The 8,793-nt window shown below is 41.1% G+C and overlaps 1 non-coding gene across 1 annotated transcript; it reads left to right on the top strand.

Moving 5' to 3' along the window:
* The first annotated feature begins 842 nt into the window (after positions 1-842).
* LOC111816913 lies at positions 843-949 on the top strand. Its single transcript, XR_002821222.1, has one exon. It is a non-coding gene; the product is annotated as a U6 spliceosomal RNA (small nuclear RNA).
* The last annotated feature ends 7,844 nt before the right edge of the window (positions 950-8,793 follow it).

Raw genomic sequence — 8,793 nt, 5'->3', positions numbered from 1 at the left:
CAGACTTGTGATTTTATTTACAAACACCATTAGAACAAATCATTCTATTCATTAAGAGAATGCAACTATATATCTATCCTAACCACTTGGAATACACAAATACAAAATGGACATTCATCAGTATACCCCATTTTTTCTAAGTTCCGTTATTGAATATTATAGGTGTGTAAACTCAGCAAAATATTCTAAAAGAGTCCAGTAGTCCATAATAGCATTGGGTCTTCTGTTTAACTGGTAATGTCAGAAATTATTGACCTGAGTCCCCCACAGCTCAACATAACAGCATGGCTTTATTTCCTATATTTCGTCTTCATACTTTTCTACTGGATGGTTAAGACCAAGGTAAAGCAGGACCTATGCAACAAGAGTTGTAGCTTTTGGGTCTGAGCTCAGTTCTTTAAGTGGCTGCTTCCATAAAGCAGTCAGGCTCAGGTTGCTGTGGTTCGAACCCCACTGAGAAGGTGTGACTCTATTTATGCCTAGAATGGTGCAATTTACAAAATTAAATGGGTGAGGAAGGCCATTACCAGCAGAGCTGTGGTTTCCAGCAGAACTTTTTTATGATTCTACATAGAAGCTTATATCTAAACTTTATTTTCATATTTTTCTTGCTGTATTCTAGAACTGTAAGCACACTCACCTGTGCTCCAGCAGAATGCAAACAATTTTAAATACAATGGAGACTGTGTGCTACTGTTTTAGGGAGAGCTCAGCTTCTTGTCACCATGTTCATAAAATGCACCAGGGCTGGAAGTGAAATTGCTTGTGCCTGCATTGTTTTTAAAAGGCTGCTCTTGCTTTAAGTGATTTATAGTTTAGTTTGCAGAACAAAATAAATTTGGGTGCTCACTTCGGCAGCACATAGCTTAAAATTGAAACGATACAGAGAAGATTAGCATGGCCCCTGCACAAGGATGACACACAAATTCGTGAAGCGTCCCATATTGTTTTCTCTGACAAAGCTAAACAGAAAAAGGGGATACAAATGAAGGACCATTTTGTATCTGTATATACAAAACAGTTAGGATAGATATACAGCTACTTTCTCTTAACTCAGTGAGAAGAAAGGTTTGTACTAATAGTGGTTGGACAGGATAGCATGTCTGCGTCTTGTACTATGAATAACTACAACAAAGACAACAATATGCAATGTACTAATTATTGAAACTGTCCTTCTAATCGGTTTTGAAACTATCTCATTGCTATTTGTTTCTCAATAAAATTAGTTTTTAGAAAAACAAAATAAATTTGGTTGTTTTGAAACTTTGAGAAAATAAGCATATCAAGAGTGCCCTCCCTTTTTAGATTTATATTGTAATGTTCTTTCCTCCTGTGCAAATGAGAAGATGGAGAGAAGTACAGAAAACCACTGCTCGGTGTGGAGGGCTGCCAAAGAGAAGCAAGAACTCTTGGAGGAGGAGACAGGGGATCAAAGAATTTATGGGGCTGGGTTAGAGGTGGAGTCTTCATGGGCAGCGCGGAGGGGTAACAGGTGCTTACTCAGGGAGGCTTGGCTCAAGCCAAAAAAAAAAAGAGGAAGCTGAGGTTAACCAGGGGGAAGAAGAAGGCAGCACTTAGCCGAGGAGTGGCACGTGCTTGCTTTAGGGTTCCCACGCCACGCTGGCTCGGAGCCATGTTGACTTGGCAGACTCTTGTAGGGGGCAGACCCGTCATACACCGCTGACCATTTCACAATGTTTTAAGATATATTATGTATAGCAAAAATTTCAAAGCTGATATAGTTGTTGTTATACCCTCAAAATGAAACTATCATCAAAGATTAAACATCTTCTTAGGTACTCTCCATGCTTTGACTTTGAAATAAAAATTTCCCATTATACTATTCGCAAGCTTCTAGATCACTTTAAATGTATTAGACATTGCAAAATGAGCTACAATTATTGTTATTTTCAAGATTTGACTGAAAAATAGAAATACTCTTGATTCCAAACTACTGAAGGCAAAAACCTAGCACTAAACAGTATGCTGATTCAGATAGGACTCATGTGTATAAGTGTATTACTAGAGGCTGGACCCAGACCTTCACTCTAAGCTACATCCCTACCCCTTTTCCTGTTTGTTTGTTTGTTTGTTACAGGGACACACTAATTTGCTGAATTGCCCAGGCTGGGCTTCCACTTGCAATCATTCTGCCTCAGCCTGCCAGAGTGCTGGGATTGCAGCAGTGTGACACCACATCAACAGTTTCATTGTTTTCTGAGACATAGCCAGCTCAAGTAATTTTATGTAAAAAGAAAGAGGTAGAATTATATTCTCTCTCTCTCTCTCTCTCTCTCTCTCTCTCTCTCTTTGGCAGAACCGGGGATTGAACTCAGATCCTTATGTTTGCCAGTCAAGCGCTTATCCTACTGAGCCATCTTCCTGGCCCGAAAAAAGGTAGAATTATTGAAGGAACGTTGGAAAATATCAGAAAATCAGTGGAAAGATGGTGAAGTGAATCTTGGAAAACAGTCAGAAACCAAGGTTGTCTAGAGGGGAAGACAGCAGGAGTACAAGCAACACAGCAGTTGCTGTTCAGTCACCTCTAAGCCCCTGCGTACCTAAGACATGAGCTCAAGATTTAAATTCCCAGGTGGGTGTTCCCTTTGATAGCACATATGCTAAAAGTAGAACCATAAATTCCCAGGTGGACATGCCCAGGTGGCTGAGGCTTAGAATTGTGGCTGCATTGGAGTAAGGTGCATATGGTCCTTTTCATTGTCATAGTGACAGATTCTTCAGCTCCCACAAACTCTGCACGACAGGGACACCCCACAGAAGACAGGGTGTCCACAAGGGGATTGAGGATCCAACACTAGATTGCTCAAAATGACAGGCATCCATTGTAGGTGCTGATCTGGTAAGAAACTATAGCTTTTTGTTTTCTTTTCTTTTTAAATACCTACTGAATTATTCCTAATCCCTTTTATTTCTTACTCCTTGTCCCTTATTTCTTCCTCAGAGCACTAAAGTGCCTACTCAGGCAAGCACAGGGACCACGGTTTGATCCCTGGCACCACATGCTGCACCCTCTTCACAAAGTCTACTTCCCTGTTGCCCATTATCTGTCTTTTATTATTTATTCATTTTAATGTATTTGGTTGTTGTAGGGTCTCACTATGCAGCTTGGACTCATAGTGATATTCCCACTTTCAGCCTCCCCAACACTGGGATTATAGGTGTAGGTCACTACCTCCTGGACTCCATGGCAGGCTCAGCCCACCCTGGGGGGTGGGGCTGACACAGCATGTGGCTGCAAGAGATTGAACCACAGTCCCTGTGCTAGCCTAAGCAGGCATTTTAGTCCACTGAGCTATCTCGCTGGCCCCATCTGTCTTTTACTTTACTCTTTAAACTATTTACACGTTGAGTTTCTCATATAACAAGACACAGGCAATATTTAACTTTATGTGTCTGATTTATTACCCTTAGCATTGTGGTCTCAAGGCGTATCCATTTTCCTACACAAGACAAATGTATCTTTCTTTATGACTGAGCAGCGCCCCATTATGTATTGTTATGGCTGACACCTTGTGTCAACTTGAGAAGTTTAGAAGTTTAACTAAACACTCAGCAGGGGCCAGTCCTCACTTTGCAAACATCCTGAGCCTGTGCAAGAGATGGTATAAGTGCCACACCCACCCGAGAGCAAGTAGCTTGCAGAGAGTATAAGGGGAGAAAAGAGGCTTGCTCCCCCGGCCCTTGTGCTCTTGGCGCTTCACTATCCTTCTGCTGCTTGGACCTGTGCCATGCCACCCTGCCTTGGAGCCGCTGAGTATAGCCTGAAACCTCCACAAACTGCGAGCTAAATAAAACCCTGCTTTCCTTTATTCTGGGCATCAGGTATTTTGTCTGAGCAATGAAAGAAAAATAACCAAGACATATATGAACCTCACATCTTCCTTATCTATTCATCTGTCATTGGTCATATCGGTTGCTCCAAGATTTAGTTAGGTATTGTGGGTTAGGCTGCTATAAATATGAATATGCATGTGCCACTGTAATATATCGTTAAGGTTTTTTTGTAAGATAGCTAGAAAAACTGTAACTTGAATGAAAGGAATTTCTTTTTTTTGAGGAATCTTTATACTGATTTCCATAATAGTTGTAGTGGTTCACATTCCCACCAATAATGTAGAGGATCACAACTGGTAGCATAACTCCTAAGACCAAAAATATATATTGATCATCTTCACCTAATGTCTAAAACTCAGTCTCTGGTACTATGAATCAAGCTCCATGGTGAAAAAGTCGGAGCTGGGACAGGACAGGTACAAGATATGCCAGGAATAGTGTTGCCCTTCAGATTGCAGGACAGTAGGTTAATAATTTCTTTAAGTTTGCTATAAAAACTGAATGATAAATGGATTAAAATTTATGATATCATGTAAGTGACAATTAATTACCAGTAACTATTTAGACCTACTGATAGAGAAGAGCATTTTGGTATGTTGATTTTTCAAACTGTATATGGGAAGATTTTCCTAGCAAGCTTGCCTGGCATTGTCAGGCCCTGAGCTTCTTCCTCAGCACTGAAGAAAAAGTAACAAGATCTTTTTTAGTGTCTAGAATCCATCTCTTCCTGTTCTTTATGGTCAAAGTTGCTACCTTGGCCAAATTGCTGTACCTCTCCACAAGAGGAAAGGAAGAAGCACGTTATCCCTCACAATGCCCTGCCTCTTCAGAATCTGTTTGTGATGAAGCACTGCAGCTATTCTTACCTTTGCAGCTCCCCAAAACCATGTCCTCATTATACTAAGTCATCCCTTGAGCTGTCTGTGAACACCGGCTTCCAGTGACTCAATCATTTGTTATTTCTGTGCTTTGTTGATGACATTCATAAATTCCTAAACTATGCAGGCAAAGATAGACTATATGTTTCTGGTCATCTTACATTTCCCACAAAATTTCATACCCTAAATGCAGACTAGCATGTCTTCCAATCATGTCTCCTCTTGTACTCCTTAGCCCTCAATCATTGAGTTCCTGGAATTGGTTCTTTCTGCATTGGCTGTACTTCCACCTCACACAGCCTCCAACAGCAGGAAGGTAGCACAGTGGTGAGTGGAGCGATGCTATGATGCAAGAAGTGTTTCCCTCTCCTCTGTCATGACTTAACACTCAACCGAAAGGCATGAGGTAATAGGGAATGGAAGGGCTCAATGACAGTGTGGAGTGCGTGGAGCGCTAGCCTTCCCTAAATTGAAATGTGCTAAGACATGGTCTCCAGAACTCTGGGATGTCTTGCCTTATGGGAGCATGTGTTTGCCTTGGGTCTTCGGCCACTGGATAGTCTAATAGTGACTTCTGATGGGCTTTGGGCCATGCCAAATCCATTCTACTCTGTATGAACAGGAGACTAAAGATCTATCTCTGGGAAGGGCTGAGGAGTCATGTAAGCATGAGTCCCAATAATGTCTCTCAGCACGAAGGCTCAGGGCAAGTCTCCTTGGTGGGCAATGCTCTGTGGGTATGGCATGCACTGTGCCAGGAGAAGGGCGTGACTCCATGGGCCGATGGTGGCATAAATGCACCTGGACTCCTCTTGGACCCTGCCCTCTACCTCTCTGGCCTTAGATATGATACACATCCCTTGAGGCTGGAGTTGTAGCTCAGTGGTAGAGAGCTTGTCCAGTACATGCAAGCTCCACCCCTTCCAAACCTGCATCCTTGCCCTATAATAAACCATATGTGTTAATCTAACAACTTCTGGTGAATTCTGTGATCCTTTCCAGTAAATTCTAAAAGCTAAACATGGTTTGGGAATCCTCCCAAACTTGCAATTAGTGTCAGAAGTGAGGGCAGTCTTCTGGGATTGTGGCCTGAGACTTGGCAGTTTGCCCTCCTGGGGTACAGAGCAAAAGTCTCAAAAGTCCTCAGTAGTGATAGCTGAGGTCCATAAACTATAGATCAGACATGAATGGGTGGGACCCAAAGCCTAGGCACACACAGAGTTCAAGTCCAAAGGCTTGCAGTGGACCCGAGGTAGCCCAGAACTCTGAGTTTTCCTTGTGTCCAGCTGAATTACCCCAAATCAGTATATCAGTGTCATCATGGTGGTCAGTCTTGAGTGATCCTATGAAAGATAAGGAAAGGAGAAATTAAATCTGGAAAAACAATTTACAGGGAGAAATGAGACAGCAACACTCCCCGCATTGGTCCGCAGGAGCTGAGGAGAACCTTAAATAATTATGAAGGCGCTGCTGCTCCTAAAGAACACAGCCTCCTGAGGTGCTCACCGAGGGAGCCTGCCTCGGTCTTGGAACAGAGCTGTCCTGGAACACTCCTTAGGTCAGAAAGTAAAGAACTACTCCAGAATGACTCTCATCATCACGGCACAGGCGGCAGCTTGAAGGGGCTCCCCAGCTGAGTCTGGCACAACTCAGCACCAGAATGATGAGGCACATACAATTTAGAAATCTTTAAAGAACAGGATTTCACTGACCCATACAGAAGATAGGAACAGAGAGAGGGTGGAAGAGAGAGAGAGAGGAAGAGAAGGGGAGACAGGCATGGGGAGGACAGAGAGAGAAATGTATAGATAAGAGGGAAGGTTCTCCTTTATTTGCCAGGGCTATAGACTCACTAATAAATGGAAGAGAGCACTGGAGCTGATAAACTATCATTTTGCAAACATTTAGGTTAAGATTAAAATAAGAAAAAAATCATGAAGGGACGTTGAATCTGGGAGGATGTTTCAATGAGAAGCAGGGTATTTTTATGGCCTAGAAGTGTCCGCATGCTGGTGGCATCTTAGTTATGAAGGAGAAAGAAAGCAGTCATTAGAAAGTGGAAAAATCAAGTGAAATCTTGTTTCAGTATTCAAATGAACAGTAGCAAGAGCCAGACAGTCAGCATGTACCTCTGAATACAGCATTGAGAGTACGTCATCTGTGCAGTATTCTGGCTAAGTATGTATAACCTCAATATAATCAAAAATAAATACCAGACAAATACAAAAATGAGAAGGTCCTCAACTAAAAAAGAGGTAAAGGAGAAACTGTTAATAACATACAAGACAAAGAGAAGCCATGGCAATGCTTTAGACTCAAGGAAGCTGGAAAGAAGAAAAACTAAATGAAATAATTGGCTCTGGCCTGAATCCTCTAGGGACCAGGGTAAATGTCATAAAGGACATTGTAAGGTTAACTGAAAATTGAAACAAGCATGGTTGTGTATTGAATCAATGTAAATTTATCAAGTTGCTAACTGTACTGTGGTTACATAATAGAGTGTCCTCATCCTTAAAAAATTCACAAGTATTTGAGAATAAGTGATTATGATATATGTTACTTATGCATAAATCCTTCAGCAAAAAAGAATTACATGTGTTAAGAGAGAAAGAGAAAGAACATAAACGCTGGAGCAAATGGGGTATTTGTAGTACATCAGTCTAAACAAAGGATATACTAATACCTGCTTGCTATTTTTGGTTTTTTAACTTCTAGTAAGTCTGACATTATTTCCAAGTAAAAAGAGAGTGTTTTGTGTTCATCAAATCAGCTTTAATCTATAGAAAAATTACTTACAAATGCATGTTTTATGCAACTTGTGCAAGATTTTGTTAACCTTCTTGGATACCTAGAAAGTTTGATAGTCAAATATGCTGAACTAACTGTCTTGGTGGTTGTCAATGAAGCTGGATTGGAGGTCTATCCAGAGCTGGGAGATAGTTTGGCGGACTAAGTGCCTGCCAAGTGCAAGGATCCAGTTTTGATCCTTGGTACCGCATGATGCGTAGTCTTGTAACCCTGTGCCAGGCACCAAAACCTCACTTAGGGGTTCATGCCTGCAATCCGAGGTCACAGAGAGGACGACACAAGGATCCCATGAATCTGGGCTGCATAGCAAGACCCTGTACCAAATAAATTAATTAATTTTAAAATGAATAAATAAAAGTCTATCCAGATGCAAATGGATACAAACACCTGTGTGTAGCCTCTCCTACCAAGCACAATTTTTTTTTTTTTTTTGAGGGAAGCATAGAGGGCGATAAACACTGTATGTACAGTGTTCTCAGGGCACAGCTCTGGAAAGAAGAATCTATGAGAACATTTGGTCAGTTCCCTTGTCCTGAGTATGAACCACTTCAAGTCATATACAAAAATCAGGTCTTCACATATTTTGTTTTTTCTTTAACCCCATCTTACATGTTTATATCTGGTAACCTAAACAACTAATTTAAAGATAACATCATGCAATATAGTAACGGTTGTTGAATTCCTATTGTTTTGTTTAGTGAAATTTTGTACTGTTTCTAGTGCTATGCTTTTGTATTACCATTTTGTATTCTTTTAAAAAACTTTTAAAACTCTACCTCCTAAGAAACTCACCCCAACATTTAATGAACTCATTTGTCAATTTCCTTTCAAGGGTTGACCATGTCTTCTTATAACTGACCTAGCTCCTTTTCTTCCTGCTCTGTCCTCGGCTAGACTGAAAGCAAATGTGCGCTTCATCTTCTGAGACTGATTTGTTGCTCTCTAATACAGTTATCTTCATCTGACTTTTACTTTTTTTTTCTTTCGGTACCGGGAATTGAACTCAAGACCTTGCAGTTGCCAGGCAGGCACTTGTGCCACTGAGCTATCACCTCAACCCTATTATGCATTGTCTCAATGAAAATAATGTCCTAAGAGGAAAAGTACTTTTTAAATTTCCAAAATATATGTGTTCTCAGCACGTGCTTTCCTCGAATTAAAACTGAGCAAAAGAAAAAAAGGGGGCCGGGGAGATGGCTCAGTGGAATAAGCACTTCCCTGGCAAGTTCCACCAAAAATAAATAAATAAATA

The sequence above is a fragment of the Octodon degus genome, unplaced genomic scaffold (assembly GCF_000260255.1).
Source record: "Octodon degus isolate 3935 unplaced genomic scaffold, OctDeg1.0 scaffold00003, whole genome shotgun sequence".
Classification (NCBI taxonomy): Eukaryota; Metazoa; Chordata; class Mammalia; order Rodentia; family Octodontidae; genus Octodon; species Octodon degus.
Note: the sequence above shows the minus strand (reverse complement) of the source record. Positions and strands in the feature narration are given on the sequence as shown.